We start from the raw sequence: 22396 nt of genomic DNA, 5'->3' as shown, positions 1-22396 counted from the left end.
CCCATTTTATTCAGGGCCAGAATAAACAGTATGAATTACAAAATCACATTTTGATCAATAATGAACCAAGTAAACAAAAGGGATTCCATTATATTATATCATCTAGTGCTGTTGTAGCTATCTCAGTGTAAGTGTGCTCTGTGATGCTCACATAATGACAAAAGTGCCCAGTGATGCGATTTTTGGAAGGTATATCCCAGTCTCAAGCACTCCAGGACTGCACAACGCACTCTCATGCCTAGTGGTATCTTTAAGGCAGCATATACAGAAGTTTAATAGTGCAGACTTACTTTGATATAAAAGCAGCTAATTCCTTTCAAATTATTATAAAGAAGATGTAGTCTTGCTTTCACGTATGCAACATTTTTAATTTATTTATGTTCATGGAGAATAAATATATTTCACATATAGTTTTAAGATCATACTTCCTCATGTCACTTCTCATCCTTTTTTTTGATTTTTCTTTTAAAATTTGTAAAGACCTACTTCCAATGTGTTTTAAAATCATCTTCCGAGCGAGTGCTGTGACATAATAGGCTAATTTTCTTCCTTTAGTACCAGAATTCCATATGTGGGCTGGTTCTGTAGTGATCCAACTTCCTGCTCATTGATTGGGAAATTAGTGGAGAATGTTTCAAGTCCTTGAGACCCTGCATGCCGGTGGGAGCCCTAGAAAGGACTCCTGGCATGTTACTTTGGATAAGCTCAGCTCCAGCCATTGCAACCATTTGGGGAATGATGTATCAATTTAACTCACATACCTTGTCAGTAACATAAATAACATCCTAAAACATGGTATGCTGTTTCCTTCATCCGATTGCTTATTATCTCTACTTAGATTTTCATTAGCCATCATAAAATTAACATGTCCACAGCCAACATTTTCATCAACCTATCATTCTCCCAGTGCCGTATATTTAAATATTGCCATCTTTCAGACAGTTGTTTAGGCCAAAAACCTTTATGACATCTTTGATTCTTCTGTTTCTCATATTTGACATCCAAACCATCAGTGAATTCTGTTGGCTTGACTGTCAGATTAACATTGTACCTTCCTTACCGTTACTGGTGTGACTCAGCCAGGAGCCATCACCATCCAGACCACTGCAACACCATCCTAGCTGGGCACTTTGTTTCTGCAGTGGCTTCCATGACATGTTCTGATGTCTACTAGAGGGAACTATTTAAAAGGAAAGTCAGATGGTTATATTTCCCTTCTGACATACGTCTCATGCATTCAGTATAAAATCTAATCTCCATCCATGGCGTATAATGCTTCATATGATCTCAACTCTCTTGCATTTGTATTACCATCTCGTTCCCTGTTTGGACATTCACCTGCAGCCATGCTGGTGCTATTGCTGGATTCTGACTCCACTACTTCAAGTCTTCCATCCTTGCTCTTCTACTTAGGTGAATTTTATTAAGCATTTGTGACTTTTTGTTTTCTCTGTTCAAATACCGCTCAGAAATAATTTTCTTAACTACTTCCCTGAAACAATATTATATACTTTTCCTAACTGCCTACCTTGCCTTCTTTTTCTTAATGTGCCACCATAACATACTGTGTATTATAATGGCTGTCATCTGGTTCACCTACTGGAATGATAGTTTACTGACTCTAATTATAACTGCTATATTTCAAGAATTTAGTACAGTGTGTGAGACATAGATAATGCAAAATAAATATTTGTTAATTGTGTGCAAATGCAAATAAATCTAGATTTACATAAATGTAAAATTGCAGTTAAGACTCATAAATGGCACTTATGTGAGTCAAGGGGAGCAGAAAGACTCCCATGATCCAGTGTTTCTGGGCTAGATCTCAAGGGATGACCCAGTTGACTAAGCAAAATAAGTGAATCCCTGAGCAGTCCAAGGGAATGCCATCCATAGGAATCTATAACATCAAGGCCAGGGTGATTGCAGTAGAGAAAGCAATAATGGGCAAGGGCCAGGAAGGTTCCTTAAGAAGTCATGCAGGAGTGAATAGAAATTTCATGTGCTGACAGATTTGGCTCTGATAATGGTGTGGTGGTCATCTTAACAACAGTAGAAACTGAGGCATCTTAGGCAGCTTGGTTTCATGACCAGATCTGTCCTTTCTAAATGTTGCACTGCCCTTTCCAGGGAAAAAACTCAATGCAGGTAAATTAGTGATTGAAATAGTCCAGGAGAGAAATTAGTAATAGTTTGATAATGGTGGAAGCTGTTTTACTTATAGCTGAGTAATTAAGGACTACATTGCTTGTGGAAAATCCATAAAAAATAATGCAACCAATTAGAAAAGAGTTTATTGTTATCTATTGTTAGTATTTTTTAGCAATGTTAATGACTGACAGAGTCAACTAAATTGATGCAGCTTGGAGTTGATATATAATAATACCATGGATGAGACTCAAGCATTCTTTATTTCATTCCAAAATATTTTGAAGTAAAATTTATATATCGAGCCCTATGTAGACATAGGAATGCATCAGTGAATAAAAACACAAAAAGCCCTGCCCACAAGGAACCTCTCCCAAAGGGAAGGTAGACAGTATTTAATACATGTTTAACATCTCAGCTGGTGATAAATTTTTTCAAGATGCCCAAGAGGAAATGTTAATTAAGCACTTAAGTATAAGGGCCAAAAATTCAGAGGAAATAGCAGGCGAAAGATGTAATTTTGTGTGTCATCTGCTGGTAGGTGGCTTTGTTAATCAAGAGTCAGAAAAAAAACTAAGAATCTTAAGAATGAGCATAAGAAGGGAATATGGTGTGTGAAGAGGAATCTGTTTAAACCCTAGCAGGTAGGAGATGCTCCAACATTTAATAGCCAGATGAAAAAAGATGAGCCTGCAAAGGGGAGAGAAAGAGCAGTTAATTATCCATAAGAGCATATCAAGGACTGATGTAGACTTTGTAAGGTGATTAAAAGATCAATAGCTCATACAAAGATGGCCATAGCCTCAGTGATTTAAGGTTGTGTTGCTATTCACTTGGACAATTTTAAAATTGCCTGGATTAAATATTTATATTTTCCCATTAAGAAGGTAGATAGGGCTCTGGGACAGCTAGGCTAAGCTCCAAAACACACTCATTTTTATATCACTCTTGTTAAAACATCCTTCAGTGGCCTTTATGTTACAAAATGGATCAGAGAATGCAAAGGCCTGACATTCAGGGTGCTCCATTTATTCTCAAAATTTCTTTGCAAGTGTGACTTCTGATGCTGCCCCACAGCCACCTTCTGTTACCACTCATTTGAATACCCACATGTTTTTTTTTTTAAATAGTAGTCAAAAGTTCAGAAGATGCGTATTTTCCTGGAATGCTTCATCATTCAGCTGTTCTACTCATTCAGACCATTTCTGACCATTTCTCTTCATTCCAGAATCTACTCTGCGAATCATGAGTTAATTGATACCTTAATACAATCAAGGGAGGAGAATGTTTATTATGTATATATGTCTCTCACAACATCTGATTCACATTTCTATTTATTTAAGGTTAAATAGATATTTATGGAGTACCTATTTGGTGTCAGGCATTCAAAATAACCAAACAGCTATTGGCTGAACAACTCTATCTTTTTTTCTCTTTTAAGGGGTGGAATGAACTTATTTTATAGAGCACACAGTTCTGGTATTCAGGGTAACGTGCAAGGACAGAGAAGATGCCTATATTTTTTGGCTAATTTCTTGCTGTTGTTATTTCTTACGTAGCTCAGGTTAGTTTTCACGGTATCACAGTTTGAAGAAACAGAACAACTACCTCTATCCTTTTAAAATGATGAAAGCTTAATATTTAAAAACTTCTCTGAGCAGGCTGCTAGTATGAAATATCACAACATCACTCTGGTAGTTCAATTTAAATATTAATGAAAATCTTAAGCTTTATCTGGCACAGTTAATTTGGAATTTTAATTCATATTCACATCCTTGTGCAAGAGGAGAGAGAAAAAGAGGAAGACACTATTTTTTTTTTAAAGGATCCCTGAGTAAGATTTCCCAGCAGACACGCACCATTTGCAAAGTGGCACTGATGTTACTTGTCTGTCACAAGGAATGCCGGACTCTAAGGAGGTTCACTTGACTCAGTGCTTGTGTGTGTCTGTGTGTGAATGTGCATATGACAAAGCTACATTACTGCAAAACCCGATAGCAAATGCTATCCAGTCTACCACACACACGCTATGTTCTGCAGGAGAAAACAGCAGAGAGCAAGAATATGAGGCTTCTGTCTGTGAAATCTAGTTTAAAACAGGACAAAAGAAGGGCAGATTTGAGATGATCTGGAATGCATAAATCTATTTTCCTATTAAATAGTGAACAAACACCAAGTGTGGTTTTATATACTGCATAACAAAATTCTTAAGCAAGTGACCATTTGCCAAATGCATTTCTGTGTCCCTGTGGATTGAGGCAGAGGAACAGTCGACTGATTTTCAATCTTTTTATGAGTGCCCCCAAGAAAGCATTCTTGAATTTGCCTCATTGTGTTGTATGAGTGGTGATTGATCTTGTCAGACAAAAGTCAACCGCACTTAGCTCCTTGCAAAGCAAACAGCACGGCCAATATCTTAGTCCAGTTCTCTTTGCTGCTGCTTCAGCTGTCAAAGTTACTGGTGCAATGCAGCATTCAAGGTAATTTCCATTTAGTGGTGAAAGCTGTTTTCTTCAATTTCTTGGCTTCTTTGTCTTTTCACTTGCCCCCTATCCATCTAATAGCATTCCCGTGTCATTGACACGCTTATGTGCACCTCACCTCGCTGATTTCTCCCCACCTGTGTGACACACCGAGCGCCTCAGCGTGCTGCCACCCTACCCCTCTAGAGCCTTGTGGTGTAGTGACATTCCAGAGCACGGCTCAGCCCACAGGCATCTGCCATTGCAGAGGAACTCTTCTCTCCAGCAATTATTCAGTTTGATTACACACGATGATAAGCTATTAAGAGGCACTCATGCACAGCCCTTTATTTACCAACAGTTGAAATCTCCCTGTTTGCTTCCAGCGTGGAAGAAACTAATTGTAGTGAAGTAAACAAAAGGGAAGGGCAGTCACCTGTAGTGGGAACATTGCTGCAAGATGGTGAGCTGAAGTCTCCTAAATAACAATGGTGTCAACAGATCTGTCAGACCCAATCCCCACACTCACAGAGGCAGAGCAGCAGTAAAAGGAATATACCTAGTGTGTATGATGCCATAATCCAGGTTTTACAAGAAATTCCTTCTCTCAGTTCTTTAGGTGAGCATTTTCTTAGGCCATGTGTATGTGAGTGTGTCACAACTCACGAACAAATTGCAAACTAGGATTTCACAAAAGTGCTTACACATGGAAATTTTCTTGAAAAGCACTTTAACATCTATCTGAAATTCCATTCATACTCTGCAGAGATGCTTTTTAAAATCTAGTTACTAAATATTCATAGGAAACAATGCATCGGAGGGAAATCTGTATTGTTATCATTCGTGAAGAGAAAAATGAAAGTGTGTTCTTGTAGTGCTGTGCTGAGTGCATAGATCCACAGTTGTTTGTGAATCTATGTACTGATAAATTTTTTAAAAAAGCAGTTTTAAAGCCAGGTAGAATCCTTTATTCTGAAAAGAAACTATCCAGAACAAGGCATCCATACTTCTCTCAAGTCATCACAGATATCAAGCCTAGAGAATTCCATCTCCTGCTCCTTTTTCTCCTTTTCAGAATCTCATCACCTCACACCCCCTACACAGGCACTTTGGAGCCTGGAGGAAGAGAGAGGAAATTAATTTGTTTATCAGGTACTCTTGAAAAGTAAATGGTTTTCCTCTGAGAGTTCCTTTCCTTCCTTTCACTGCATTGAATTTAGAGCCTTCTTCCTCTACCTTTTTTTCCCCACTTGTTCATGCACTGCCTCCTCCCAGGGCAGCATCAATAAAGAGACCTCAAGATCCTGTTTTGCGTTTGTTTACTGTCAGCCACAACTGGGAATATGATTTCTAGCAGTATACAATGCCATCCTGCTATTGTAGGGAAGGAAAAGGAGATGAAAACTATAATGCCCTGTGGAGTTCTTTGCAATGAGAAAGAATTGAATTCATGTAAATGTACATTACAGCTGTGTATTTATTTATGAAATATTCTGCACCTGTCCATAGGATAAGGTGATCTGATAGTGGGTATAGTCCATGGTTGACGAAATAATTTTAGGGAAGACTGGACTAATATAAACAGTTTTGAAAAGAAGCTAGCTGTTTTATCCCAATGTTATGAGACAGATTAACTCTACATTAAGTCAAAGCTATAGAAACCAATCCATTCAGACACTTTTCATGTATTTTAAAAATTACTGTAACATAAATCTGCATTCATAGACATGAAATACAGTTTTCTTTTTGGGTTCTTGTGAAAATCCTATTTTTCCAGTCTTTCAATATGATTTTGTAACATTTCATAATAGAATTTCTTTTCAATTATGTCACTTATTAAAAATGAAATTTCATGCTTTAATCCATTTCCTAAGACCTTGAATCTTTGAATGATCCAAAGAATTTATAACATAATAGAAATCTAAAACTGGTTGATTATTACACTGGTTTAAAGGTAAGTATCAAAGAATGTATTCTTGTATGATGTGTGTATATTATTTGAGCAATGTAGCACTAACACAATAAGCCCAGAAGAAAATTAATTCCACAATGTCAATAAACAATTGACATGAAAAGAAGCCTGAAAAACGGACTCAGGCAAAATAACTGATTTAAATCAGTTTATTTGAACACAGCACTCAATTAACTACTGCTGGACCTCCAGCCCCATTTTCCCACCCTCCCTGTATTGTGATGACTTTTAAGTTGTCATTAAAAGGAATGATCATCATATCAGGAGGGAAACGAGATAGTTCCTTACTTCCTGGAAGTCACCACCCCTTTCCCAGAAATAAGGTGAATGCATCAAGCATATATGCAGACACATTTTCTGGACCCTGAAAATGCAGAAAGCCTCATCGCTGCTTTCTTTCATCAAACTATTGTTTCTGTGGTGCCTTCCATCTTCCCCAACAGCCAATGGCCCAAGCAGAGACCTCCTACTGTACAGATTGTGTCAGACTATTAAAAGGAACGCACTACAAACACTCTTCTAAGGTGAAAATATTTGGTACCATGATAATTGGCATTATCAAACAGTTGTAAGTGCCAAAGAGATTAGAGCATGATTTTTTTTTCAATTTTGTTCTTTATGACTGCTAAGAATTCTGAGCCTTAACATAAACTTCAATTGTTGGTTGCCACAGTAAGAGAAAAAGTTGTCATAAAAAAAATCCTTAAGTTACTCTACCTAATATTCTCTGCTGTTGATCCTCTTGACAAAACCTACTCATTCTTTGTGATGACCCAGCTCTTTCTGATCTGCTGAAGAAAGTCATTCTCTCTCTACCTTGTTTAGCTTTCATTGGGCTCCCACTCTGTCCTTAGTTCTGGGGATTCGTGACTGTTGCAGATCCCAGGGGAATCTGGAATAAATTGTGAGCCCCTGTGGAGCAATGAGCTGGCCTAATCTGTGTTTTCTGAGAATGATGCGTTTTTTAGTCTGTGTTGGACATAAGTGTCATGAGGGCAGGGATGATGTTTTTTTGTTGTTTTGTTTTGTTTTGTTTTGTTTTGTTTGGCCATAGGACTTAAACCATAGCCAATATATAATAAAATCCTTTGGGTGGGTACAGCATTAGTCTAGAAACGGTTCTGTCTCCAAATATATAAGAAAAATGCCTCACTCCTGTGTCTCTTTCTTATTAACTTCAAGCTCTTTCATTTGTTTGTCTTACTTTTAGGCCAGCAGTACATCCCAGGGCAGTCAGGAATCAATTGTAAGCTCCTGCAGGGCAATGAGCTAGCGTAATGTGCATCTTGTAAGAATCTAAAGTACAAGAATTTTCTGTAGTGAGCAACCAGCAAGAGTTAAATAAGTGACTTATCTGTAAAATAGGTTGTGTTATAAACTGCAAATAATGTAGTCTTATCATTGACAAGTGTTGTAACACCAAAGAATCTTTTCAAATAAATTCACCTTCTGTTGTTAAAAATAATTGGAAATAGCAAAAAATATCTTATAGATATAGTTGTAGCTAAGTCCCCATTTAAAAGCAATCAGACAGATACAGTAGCACAAGCAACATACCTAATTTTCTTTATTATCTTCAAGGCAATCACTTATTCATATACTGATCAATTTATTTCTTCATTCATCAATGATAATGAATCATCAACAAGATAACTTCAGTTTCTACACGTGAGTTGCAGGGTGATGATGGGAACAGATATTACAGAAGTAATTCTATAGAGATCATGATAGGTAGCAACATTTTGATGGAACAGGTGAGCTGTTGCCTGCAGTGCTGCAGTACCATGTGGGAACCGGCTTATGTCCAGGGTACTTCATTTCTGATTCAGGTCTTGTTATTTTCCTGGGAAGGAATGTGGAGTCTGATTTATATGTGTGGGCCTCTGCCACCAACGTAGGAGACCCAGATAAAGTTCTTGCTCCCTGTTTCAACCTGGCTCAGTCCTGGTCATTGTAGCCATCTGGGGAAGCAGGCAGGGGCTGAAATCTCTTCCTCTCTCTGTCTTTCTCTCTTGATTCTGAATTTCGAAGTAACCAGATTATTTTAAAAGATAATTAATTACGTAGATAATGATAAAAAGGAACTGCAAAAAGTTCTAGTTGCTACTGGAAGAATGATAAAGAACCTTAAGCTCTTCAGGGATTGCGGAGGATTGATTATGTAGGACAGATCATGAAGTTTCTGATGAAATTTCAATGAAGCTGAGACTAGAGTCAGGAGTGGTTGTCAGTCAAAAGACTGATGGGAAGAGAGAAGTGAGTCACGAAGTTAGAGAGAATGGCATGAAAGCATTTTGCACAAGGGTGATGAAAAGGTGTGGCAGTGGAGAAAGACTAGAATACGCAGGCATCGAAGGAAAGTCATGACTGTCATTGAGTTCCAGCCTTTTTTCTTTTTAAAAAATGTTTAAGAATCATTTAATTTTATTGGAAAGGTAAATTTACAGAGAGAATACAGACAGAGAAAGATCTTCCATCTGCTGGTTCACTCCCCAAGTGGTTGCAACAGCTAGAGCTGAATGATCTGAACCCGGGAGCCAGGAGCTTCTTCTAGGTCTCCCATGGGGGGTCCAGAGTTCCAATGTTCTGGGCCATCCTTGACTGCTTTCCAATTTACAAGCAAGGAGCTGCATGGGAAGTGGAGCAGTCAGGACATAAATCAGCACCCCTATGGGGTTCTAGTACTTGCACTGTGAGGAGTTAGCCACTGAGTTATTGTACTGGACAGTCAGTTCTTTTTCTAAATCAACACTTACATTTTGAGTATTCTGAAGATATTTTAGAGAATCAAAACAGTACCTAATTTTCAGACCTAAAAACCCTAAACTTATGTTATTTATTCAGTTCTTTTTCCAAATTGCTCATAATGGTTTCCCACCCCCAAGAAACATGGAAGTTTTGGATTCATTGCCTGGGTCTGACCTGACGCATGTGAATGTGGAGAGGTCAATGGGAATAGTAATCTTTTGAAAGATCACTTATTTTATTTGAAAGTTCAAATGGTAAGAGAGAGGCAAACACACACAGAGAAATTTTCTGTCAGTTGGTTCATTTCCCATATGGCCACAATGGCCAGGGGTGGACCATGTTGAAGCCAGGAAGCAGGTACTTGGTCCAGATCGCCCATATGGCTCCAGGGGTGCAAGCACTTGAGCCATTTTCCATGGCTTTTCTCAGGTTCTTCACAAGACGTGGAAGTGGAGCATCGTGGACAGTATACTGGCATCGTAGACAATAGCCTTACTTGCTACACCACGACACTGCCCCCATGATGAAAACTTAAAGAACTAAGACCATAACTAAATGTGATATCCCTTGGTGTCCTCAAGCATCCAGATTAAAAACTAGGCCTTAGATTTGCTGTTATAAAAGTAGGCAAAGTTAGCTCAAAAAAACTCTGAGAAAGAGATGAGGAGACATTTTGTAGGGAGGGTCAAATGTCCCATTTGAAGGTCTGAAGTTTTAAACCATTTAAATAGACTTAAGTATACAGTTAATAGAACAGCATAGCACATTTATCTAATCATAATTTTATATGACATTAGGCTTGGACACTCAGGGACAACTCTTCACTTTTATTCTTCAGTTCAATAAATTATGAACGGCTATGTAGAAATGCAGTTGTACAACAACAGCAACAACAACAACAGCAAAGTGAATGATGATAGTACTAGATGGAAGAGGTTTGGAACCCAGCATGATCTGTTCAGATTTGTCTTGATTTCTCCGTGCTGCGTTCTTCTTTCCCTGGGGTAAAGGCAAGGCCCTTGTGTAATAAGGGTGTTATGGCTTGGTGACCAACAAAATATATTAGAAAATATATCCATGGCCAGTTCACTCAGAGAGAAGCATAAGAAAGTGTTTTTTTTAAACTCATGCATATGTCTAACAAAACCAGATTATTGAAAATGAGAGCCTCTGATTTCTGTGAGCAGCTTGGAAAATGAGTGATGAGAAACAGGAAAGAAGGAGAGGGTCAGAGAAAACTTAACTTCTCAGTTATCCGTATCAGGGTATTGTTTTCTGAATTCCAACATGTTCTGAGCCTTGCAAAGTGGGGCTTAGAAAAAACGCATTCTCTGTGCAAACTCCTATCTCTAGCTTCTCTCCGTAGAGCACAAAGGAGAGAAGCTGCCGTCTTTTGCTATAGTGAAATGCAAAGCCTTTGTGGATCAATAGTCTAAAGGAAGATGTATTACCATGGCAACGACAACTCCAATCTCAAGTCAGAAAATGGACATTCTATGATATACAGCATTTTATTTAGGTGGTAGTTTTGTGCAGTTCCAAGGGAGCTGGTAACAGCAAAAGCATGGTAAGAATGAGCATGTTTATATGCTATTTATCATACTGTTAGTTAGGAAACAGCATATCTACACAGCTTATGTCCTCTACTCTACTCTGCCATTATTCAGAAATGGTTATCTCTCTGAGAAACATTGTCATGTCATTGTCAGAGACGAGACTGGCTAGTGACAAATATTTTGTGTTATCTTGTATTGGCTGTAGGTGGTTTAGTGAAGTTCTTGGACAGTATCATGTGTTTGCTCTTCATGTTGTTCTTAAAACACATCAAATAAGAAACAAATACCAGTTTTCATCTGTTTATATTTGTTTGGCTATGGATGATGGATCAATTTTTCAATGTGTGACTCCCACATGGATGACGCAAATGGAGTTCTGGCCTCCTGGTTCCTACCTGGCCAAGCCCTGGCTATTGTGGACATTTCTGGAGAGAACCAATGATTGCAACATCTCTCTCCCTGCCTTTTTAATAAATAAATACAAAAATATAAAATTAATATTATTTACTGACTCACATGTTAACAAAAACATCCAATCATTTATTGGAGATTTTAAATATTAAAACCATGAAATTTAAAGATGCAGAAGAACAAGTCTTTCAGTATTGAATTGCTAGAAGTGCTTAAATATATGGGCTAGTTAATTAAGGGATTCATAATTCTTGTGTGTACAGTTGAGTACAGATAGCATTTTTCTCTTCCTATTCACATATAGATCTACATAAAATATATCCAGTATCAATGACACATTTTCTCAGAAACTCTGTTAACCTGAGGAAAGAAAAAAGACGGTTTGAGCAAATTAATTTTAAATAGAACAGACAGGAAGAGAAATCACTTTCAAATATTTTTTTTCTGACCAGAAGTTCCCCTCTTATTTACATTCAATTTGCACTTGATGACTCATTAACATACTCCCTTATTCATCTTTTCACTAGTAGGGAATCATAGCATCCTAGAGAGAGACAGACAGACATTGTGAGACCTCCTGCACAATAGGCTGGAGGACAGAGTTGGTTTTGTTTATGTAACTTTGGCCTTTTTGATATTATTGAGGGGCAATAGAGCACTCTCACAGAGAGAAGCCTGAATTAACGATGCTGGAATGATGAATGAGCAATTCATCCAAAGCTTGCTTTGGCAGGCACACAGTCTTAGGAGCTGTGTATGAAATACTCTCCAGGCAGCTGGGGAATAGGTCAGGTCAACGCCATCATTTCCCTGAAAGTACTTTCTGTTCTCGGCATGGGGTCCTTTCAAGGCAGCAAGCAGTAACAGGCAGATGACTCAGCGTCAGACACAGGTGCTGGTAGGATTCTGTTTTGGGATTTGGGATCACAGCCTATTCAGATTATCACTGAGATGCTAACAGATTCCCGTCCGAGAGCAAAAACAAAATATTCTCTTGTCTTCAGCTGGTTTTATCCAGTCCTTTGAAAGTGTAAATTATTTATTTTCTGAAACTTTCTAGACAAGTCAGTGCCTTCCATATCAATTTATTAACTGCTTCATTTTTCTTTTTGATATTACCGTGCTTTCACCTCTGAACTTTCCTGTTTTCATCTGTAAAAATGGGGACTGCATAATCTAACTCAAAGTTTGTTTGCAGGATTAAAGAGATAACACATGGAAAACAATTGCAAAAATCTTTGGAACATAGTAAGTCAGTGCTTTTCCAAAAACATGACTCAGAGATTCAGTCTCATGAGTACTTTGTTTCCATTCCTCAACTGTTTTGGATGGGTGAGTTATTAAAGATAAGTATAAACTCTAACTTAGCTAAAATGTCTACATGAAAAAATTGGCACCCAGTAAAGAGTGGCAGAAGAGAGATTTTATTGTGTTGGTTGCAATTACTAGAAAAGTCAGGGGCTGAGTAATAGCTTTGATTCTTTAGCAATGGGTAATTTACCTATTAGATCCTCTCTTTATTCCTGCTGGGTCAATTACATTGTCTTGGTTCTCTTTGATTTTCTAAATAAATTTGTTATTACAAAGTATATGGTCATTTGTAGATTAGTAACCCCTTTAAGGATAGGACCGCAAATGCCCAAAAGAAATGCTATGAAGAGATAAAAGTCAGAACACATTTGAAATCTTAGAGAATCATATTTTTCACACATTTAGCATAATCTTACACCAAGATAAAAATAAACACAATAAATACATTGTAATTTTTGGACATTTCTGTCACAGTCTCATGTAAGTAAAATCAAGCAATGGGTAGTTCACAGTTTTGTATTTCAAGCATTCTTCTAAATCATGGAGCTGGATAGAGTAGGAACAATCCTTCGACTATTACTGATTATATTCATTAATAATTTGTTAGCATTTATACTTCATGTCTCCTAAAATCCAACCTTATCCAAAAAACACAGAATAATTTTAATGTCCTAATAACTACTGCTAGAGGTCTTGACAACTAAGTAGCCTTTAATGACATCTAGAAGTATCTTCCTGTAATAGAGAAAGCAAAGACATAATTTTAGTCAGTATTATGCTAATGTTTAACTTGCCATTGTGTAAATTAAAGGTTTCAGAAAAGTGTATTGCAATCAAAGTACCAAATTTATGTTGTAAGAAATTGTAGGAAGAAATCTTATGATCCTAATTTCTTGAATGTTCTTTTGAGTCAAATTTTATTTTTCCAATCTTGCCATAAATCTGAAAACATTTGTTATAATTATTTGTTAAGTTACCACCATGGCTGACTATGATCATGAAACTGTAAATCGTGGGGAAAATGTTCTGATAATTTTCCGAGTGCTTCAATGGAAATTCTCTTTATAACCAGTTCCAAGATTACATCATTGTTTGTACAAATTCTCTCACCATGTTGTTGGTTTCCACTTATCACACGTTAGGGGGCAGCTTTAAAGTGTCCACTCTAGAACAATTTGGGGGGTGGAATATGATTGTAATTTCTCTGCTTCAGCTGGTCTTAGAATTCATGTAAAAAGTGGAATAGTAGAAAAATGTAATACCTGGAGAATTTTTCCCAAGATTCTTTTTTTAAGATCTTATTATTAGTATTATTATTATGTAATTGGAGAGTCAGATATACAGAGAGGAGGAGAGACAGAGAGAAGATCTTCCCTCTGCTGATTCACAACCCAAGTTGCTGCAATGACCAAAGCTGTGCCAATCCGAAGCCAGGAGCCAGGAGCCTCCTCCAGGTCTCCCGCGCGGGTGCAGGGTCCCACGGCCTTAGGCTGTCCTTGACTGCTTTCCCAGGCCACAGGCAGGGAGCTGGATGGGAAGTGGGGCCATGGATTTACAATGGTGCCCATATGGAATCCCAGCACATGCAAAGCAAAGACTTTAGTCCCTAGGCTTCTGTGCTGGGCCTGTTAGCGGTCTTTAAATGATCTGGCCAAAATTCCAAATATCAAAGAATTACTAGCCAATGAAGTGAATAGAAAGTTTGCTAGGTATTTCACTAGTGTACATGTTAGTACCTCAATACCATTAACTGTTTATTCATTTGACAAACATTATTTGGGCACATTAAGCTAAATGGCATCTTGTCATATATTGAAACATTAGAATAACATGATTTGAATGAGAGGATGAATATAAAACTTAAATATTATTGCAAATGAGTCTGTAGCTCAAGTAAAAATAAATAATAATGTCATAGGTCATGGGAACAAGAAAGATTTCTGAAAGAAGGCAGTGGAATATGTGCCTTGTAAGCAGGTGTTTTGGAAAATAGATTTTTACCGAGACAGAAAGTAGCAGGATTACTCTGAAGAAGAAAAAAAAAAAAAGGGAATGACATAAATAGAATCCTGGATCAAGATAGTCTTGTATTTAAGTAAAAGCTGGGAAAATATAATAGTCTCAATGAATAAAGGTTAGATGGAATTTCGAAAGCCAATCTGAGGTATTAGAATTTATTTAATGAACATTAAGAAATTATGAGAAGTTTCAAAGGTAATCTTTCCCTGCTGATGTTAGTGAAAATTGACTCAGTTTTTCTGAAAATGTTCTTATTCTTTGAGCTAGCATTGCTACTTCTAGTACAGTCTGCAAAGTTTTTGAGAAAAAATATTCAGAGATGATTTAAAAAGAAGTGTTCTAGTCTCCCATGGAACTATTAACAATGCAGAGAATTAAAATTTCAACTAAATTTCATAGAGATGCAGTAGGAAAACTTAGGATACTTCTTGGATCATGAAATATTCATTATATCTTAAGCTTTGGGAGACAATTTGAGATACAAAGTGCAATACTGTTTAGTCAATACAGTAGGTGCAAATCAAGCAGAAATATATAAAAAATATTAACGGGTTATAGTTGATGCCAAATATTTGCAATAATTCTTTTGTACTTACTGGGATATATAAACCCTATACATAAAATACTATTATTTTGTGGTCCATAGTTTTCAATACATGAATTACATATAATAAATATTTAATAAAAGTGCAGATTATATATTATATATAGCTAATACATTCAATAAGTTACTTTTAAGCAATTTGTGATGAGTTATTTCCATGAAGATTTGTCAAGTTTAGGAAGATCAACATATAAGCCTGTAGATACGGTAGTTAGGGAAGCAGGAAATATAACTAACTAAATTTCACAGAACATTAGGAAAGCATAATTAAATAGATGAAAGAAACGTGAACAGGATTGGCTGGATATAAATTTTGAAGGATAAGTATTATGCAAATTTCAAGCTTATGAAATAGAAATAGCAGTAGTTACAGTGATGAAACCACTGATGATATTAGCAGTGTATTACTACATTTTAGGTAAAACACAAGTATGCAAAAGATGAAGTTGGAGCTTATCTTAGAGCAGAGCGACCTAAAAAGATGTACTTTAAGGGTTACCAGCAGGAGTTTTACTGTCAGAGATGATCATTACACATGAAAAACTAGAAGAAGAAGTAGAAGGAGAAGGAGGAGAGATGCCAGATCTGAACCTTGGGAAATAATCAACACTCTGAAATCTGGGAGAATAAGCAGCAAATAACCCAGCGAGTGATGGTCGGTGAGAATGACATCAAAGAAAGAATACATCACCGTGTCTTGGGAAAGCAAACAGAAAGCGAGTGTCTCAAGGTGCCCATTGTTAGTGTTGTCAATACTGCAGTTTTCTGTAATCAGAAAAAGAATGAAATAAGGGGATAGAAATGGGAGTGTTTGTTTTCTTCCTTAGCAATTACAGCATTCAAGTTGGATTGAAAACTACTCTTAAAAAGCGTGGTATAGCCTAGAAAATCCGTGCTTTTTGGCAAATTGTCCTTTTTGATACCCAGAGACCGTGTGCACCACGGTAACAGTGAAGAAACTGAAAATTCCTTTGCTGTTATTCCATTTGAGGGCAGATAAGTTAGATGTAATCACAAACACAATGGATTCTCCAGAAACTTCGATTCTGTAAGATGAGAGTTGTACAAAGTGTTCTGGAGTACAAGAAGTTGGGGAAATAGTAAGTTACAGTGATATGCTTCAACTGGCAAGGCTCAGTGGGAGTGTGTTTGCATATGTTCTGAACTCTTATTTTAAAGTTATCAATATTCAACTTCATGGGATGATTTCTGATGACCGGATTTGGTCCTGATCACCTCTTAAAGTCTCCATCTCCAAATGCTGTAAGCTTCTACATTTTTTTCTTTCTATTTTCTATATTCATAATACATCCAACACGATAGAATCCCTGGTGGACACCTTGCAACTACATTCAAGATTCACACATTTGATTCTTATTATGTTTAGATGCACGGTGATTTTCAAAATGAGATGCTGAAACCAAGTCATTTCCCAAATAGATTGAACACAGAATTCATGACGCACCTGCTTAGGCTAGTTTATGAGCTGGAGAGTGGGGAATACTTTGTGACGTACTGGCTAATACAGACGTACAGTCTGTAACTGTTGGCATCCTGTAGGTGTCCCAGACTTCCCATCCAGCCGCCTGCTTATGCGTTGGGAAAGCAGCGGACTATGGCTCAAGTCTTCGGGGCCCTGCACCCACAAGGGAGATGCAAAAGAAGCCACTGGCTCCTGATTTCAGATCAACTCAGCTCCAGTGATTGCAGCCATTTGAATAGTGACACAGCAGTTGGAAAATTTCTCCATCTCTCATTCCCTCTGTAAACCTTCCATTCAAATGAAAGTAACTGTATCTTAAAAAGAAAAGACAGAGATATGGGAGAAAAGACTCTGATGATGGCATCAGGCTTGAGATCCTGCACCTGCATGGGAGACCAGGAAGCAGCTTCCGGCTCCTGAGTTTGGATCAGCTCAGTTCTGTCAGTTGCTGCCATGTGGGAAGCGAATCAGCAGATAGGAACTTTTCTCTCTCTATCTTTCTGTAAATATGCCTTTCTAATAAAAATAAATGAATCTTAAATAAAAAGCCAATTGGTGGCATACTACTGTAACGATAAATGTATACACATGATCCCCAAAAGACTTTTCCATTCTATGCCCGTTTTTAAAAAAGTCATTTTATGCTGAAAACTATGGAAATACCAATTTACTGCTCAATTATACAATACCATACTCATCTCTTTCCACGGTTTATTTTGAAATCACTTTAAAATGTATTCTTTAGGGCCCGGCGCGGTGGCGCAAGTGGTTAAAGGTCCTCACCTTGCACGCCCGGGATCCCATATGGGCGTCGGTTCTAATCCCGGCAGCCCCGCTTCACTTCCAGCTCCCTGCCTGTGGCCCGGGAAAGCAGTCGAGGACGGCCCAAAGCTTTGGGAACCTGCACCCGCGTGGGAGACCCGGAAGAGGCTCCTGGCTTTGGATCGGCATAGTATCGGCCTGTTGTGCTCACTTGGGGAGTGAATCATCAGACGGAAGATCTTCCTCTCTGTCTCTCCTCTCTGTATATCTGCCTTTCCAATGAAAAAAATAATAAAAATAAATCTTTAAAATGTATTCTTTAAAAGGCAATTGCAACCAACATAAGACCAAATAGATAATACACTTTTCATCAAAAAAGTGACTCTTAATCATTTGCTATATTTAGCATTTAAATTTCTCCCTTTTTTGATGAGATATTATTCAACTATAGTAGGCCATTTCACAATAATTTGAGGACACATCACTTTTAAGATTAAAATACTAACTATATATTCAATATCCCTTTCCTTTTATCCAGTAGATTGATTTTCAGCCAAATACTGAACTATATTAACCTTTTCCTTTTCTGTACTACTGACTGTTGTTTCTTAAGCAAATTGTTAGGATTTCTAAGCTGAAAATCCCCTCATTTTCTGTGCCTACTCTTATCAAATAATTTACTATCCTGTATTTTTATCTCTTGTCCTGAATGTGTTTGAATCTACTAAGCATATGGTGCCTGGCGTCTACTTATTGTTGAATAATTACCAAATGATTCAATGAATAACTGAATGAATCTTTTATGCGTTTGTCAATTCTATGACACCAGATCAAGTGTTTGGGTATAAGAGGTTATACCTAAACTTAAATGACTGAGACACACACACACACATGTTTTGCTTCTTGGCCAATTTCTGTGGAATTTTCTCTACACCAAAAACTTTCCAGAAATCAAGGTTTTGTCTTCAAAACTATAATGTACAAATATAAAACAAGAAATGTTCCCAAGTATCTCATCTCTCTACTTCCTTCTTCTACTCCAATTACCATCTTTTCCTGCATCCTTTAAAATGAACAGATGGGATGTTGCAAAGTTTTTGCAAATCTTCTTGCTGAACATTCTCACAGACTAAGCAACAATTGAAAATGAAATCAAACAGTTGTTTTACTGCTCTCCCATCAACCGGAGCGCTAAAACGATTCCATAGGAGCATTGTCGCCACTGGAAAATGTAGCAGTATTGTTTTCCATTTTCTTTTTCTTCCATGTGCAGTGGTAAATAATTTCTTCTTAGTTCTCATTCTTTTTCTGCGTTTCACAATCATTTCACATTCTTTTAGCTGCAGCAACTTTCATTAAAAATTGTCTGTACTTCTAATTATAGAAACGTAGAATTACTTAGAGTGGCAATTGTGGTGATGTAGTGAGTGGGTTTAAATCTTATCTTCTTGTCTTGAGCCTCTACATTGGATGCTGAAATCTATCCAGTGAATACAGTTAAAGTAACTGAGCTAAATGTTGTAATTTCCCCCTGAGGAATGCTGGACTTGGCGGTTGACATTTTAATCCAAGTCTGCATTTCATTGCAAGACTTGCTGAGCTTCAGAGTTCAGGTTAAATCCTTATCCCCAGCAATTAAAATGTATCATTTTAAAACATCATCTGTTACAATGAAAATCTAGCATCAAAGTGTGACTCATTTGCTTGTTTGATAGAAGATCTATAAACTATCAGTTCCTCCTTGCCCGGAAAATAACCATGTAGATTTACAAACTGAAACAATACTGTTCTAATCATTTGCAGGAGTAACACATAGGAGCCATAAAGAAATATACCTCCAGGCTAGTAATCTGAATCCATGCCAGAACAATAACAACCAAAACTTGTCTGCCCCTGACAGCTGCATGATAGTTGATGGAGAATGTGGTAGGACTCCCATCTAGTCTACATTATGCAGGTGTCCACATTTAAAAAAAAAATCCTAATTGGCACTAATTAAGACCGTTGTTGGCAGCTTTAGCAAAAAGGCCAGACACTGAGTAGGCAGGAAGATGTGCACGGCCTCTCAGCCGGAGTTCCCGGCAGGTCACTGCTGAATTCCATTAACAAAGCTAGGCTATTCCTGCTTTTCCAATTCTGTAGCCAGAGAAATTCAATTCTGTAGTGCTAACAAAATGACCAATTCCAGTTTATTTATTAATGTGCACTTATTACCTACACTAAAAGGCCTGGACTCAGAATGTACTGGTGTAATTGGTGATACATCCTGTTTATCCCGCTGTGCGAGGACAAAGTAGCAGGTACACTGGCCCAGCTTCTGCACATTAACATCCACACGATTGACAGCAGAGGTAATGATTATTAAGTGTGTGATGGACATCGCATCAACTCATAGCTATAAAGTTTGATTTTGGGATTTGTTAAAAATGCTCTGGTCATGGCATTTGCTTCTCAATACAATGTGTGTTTAATATTTGCAACTAGACCCATCTGTGATTTTCATTTTGCTTCAACCACAAAATAAAAGTGTACAATTAAACTTACTGCCTTGGGATTTCTATCTTTAACAGTATTTTTGCGTATGATAGTGATGGCAATATTGTAAGCACAGATGAGTCTTTTTGGCTGTTGAGAGGAAGAGCGTCTGAAAGCTAATCAATGTGAAGAAAGGTGCTTGAGGTTACTTTTCCATAAGTGTATTTACAAATTATTCAGTCTTGCAGACCTACTTTTAGTTCTACATTCAGAGGCAGGTCTGGACTGGGGGAGGGTGGAAAAAAGCTCTGATGTGGGGTACCTAATCATACAAAGGTTTGCAATTTTGTTAGGAATAATAGAGAAGCAATATCGAGAAAGATGTGGGGCTAATGAACATGGATGTGGCTTTCATGTGCAAATTTCTTTTGATTAGATGAAACAACAATTCCCAGAGTTGGGACTGGTGTCCACACACTCAGGCCTGTATCTGCATGTAAATGGCTTCATTAGAAGCCAGATCTGTGTGCACAGATGAGCTGTGTAAGACTCAGAGAAATCTCCGCTTCATGGACCACTTTCTGCTCTGCCTTTTTCATGCTCAGAAAACAAGTGGTTTATTTCCTTTTTCGCCAAAGCTGGTGGAAAAAGGGATTCTTTGAGTGCGCCGTAGGGTGAGGACCATGTGCTGTCAACATATTTACCTCTTCTTTGTCTTTCAGGCTGGAGATTGTAAACACATTCTTTTCTATTTCCAAGTAAAATCAAACTTATTCAACTTTACCCTGCAGTTGTCAAGGTTAGTGCTTCTGTGGTTGGCCATTTATTAAAGGCTGACAGGAGAATGGCCCTTGTGTTCAACAAGGGCATCACTGAATATACAAAGAACTTAGCTGTCCACTCCTTCCACCCAGGCTGACCCAGACCTCTCAACCTCTCTGAGCGTTAGTGTTAGGATTCAGGATCTTCTCCCAAGGAGAATAGTCACTTCAGTGACAGAAAGGAATGTACGACATTCTCAAGCTTTATAATGGCATCCTGAAGCACCATCTATTTGGGATAATTTCAGAGAATTTTTATCAGTTGATTGAAATGGATGAATATCAGTCATAGCCACTCCCTCCCCTTCTTTTTAGATGGAGAATGTAGGTGCGAACTTTGCAGACTTTGAAGTAACGAAACTTATCTTGTATGTTTTTTATTCTATTTTTTTAGAGAATGTTTAATATACTTGTTTTAAATTATGAGAGAGAGACAGAGGGAGAGAGAGAGAGAGAAGCAGTCACCATCTACTTGTTCATTTCCTAAGTGCCCACACCAAGCAGAACTGGCTGAAGCTGGAAGCTGGGAACTTATGCCACATCACACTTAGGAGCTTCAGCAAGTCATCCATTTGCACTACCACCTGTTGTTTCTCGGAGTGCACATCAGCAGGACAGTGAAAACAGGAGTCAGAGCTGTGGATCAAACCCAAGTGCTCTGACACGGAATAAGGGCACCTCAATCAGCATCTTCACTCACCACTTCAGAAACCTGCTCCAGATAGGCAGTTTTTATGATTTTTTTTTTAAGATTGATTTATTTTTATTGCAAAGTCAGATATACAGAGAGGAGGAAAGACAGAGAGGAAGATCTTCCGTCCAATGGTTCACTCCCCAAGTGACCGCAACGGCTGATGCCGCGTCAATCTGGGGCCAGAGGCCGGGAGCTTCCTCCAGGTCTCCCACACGGCTGCAGGGTCCCAAAGCATTGGGCCGTCCTCCACTGCTTTCCCAGGTCACAAGCAGGGAGCTGGATGGGAAGAGGAGCTGCCGGGATTAGAACTGGCACCCATATGAGATCCTGGTGCATTCAAGGCAAAGACTTTGGCTGCTAGGCCATGGCGCTGGGCCCCAGGTAGGCAGTTTTAACAAACTTTATTGACCTTCACCTTACACACTTAAATACATGATGTTAAGGGAATTTTGTTAATTTTGTGCACAATAATCAGCTTTCTTAAATCCCTTCACCGATTCCTGATCTTTGACCATCTCTGATATGCTTTTAAAGAAGAGATATTTTCTTCAAGGAGTTTTAAATAAATTCACGTATATATATATATTATTTTATATTTGGATTTTTCTTCAGCAAAATGTTTTAAAGTCCCATTCATAGCACTGTACGTATGAATAGCTTGCTTAATTTTGATCCATGAATAACATTTCTGTGGGTATACTCCATTTTGTTTTGTCCATGTACCTGCTGATACAATTTTAAACTGTTTTCCAGACATGAGCTTTTATGAATACAACTACTACTAACAGTTGTGTGCATATTGGGATGTAGTTTCTTACTCATTCTGAGTGAATGCATGAAATTGTAACTATTGCTTCATATGGTAATTGATACTATGTTTAAATGAGGTTTGCTGAAGTAGAAACTTCCAAACTCATTCCAAATGATACT

The sequence above is a fragment of the Ochotona curzoniae genome, unplaced genomic scaffold (genome assembly GCF_017591425.1).
Source record: "Ochotona curzoniae isolate NIBS_2020 unplaced genomic scaffold, NIBS_Ocur_1.0 scaffold_4701, whole genome shotgun sequence".
NCBI lineage: Eukaryota > Metazoa > Chordata > Mammalia > Lagomorpha > Ochotonidae > Ochotona > Ochotona curzoniae.
The sequence above is the reverse complement of the archived record's forward strand: the minus strand, read 5'-3'. Positions refer to the sequence as shown.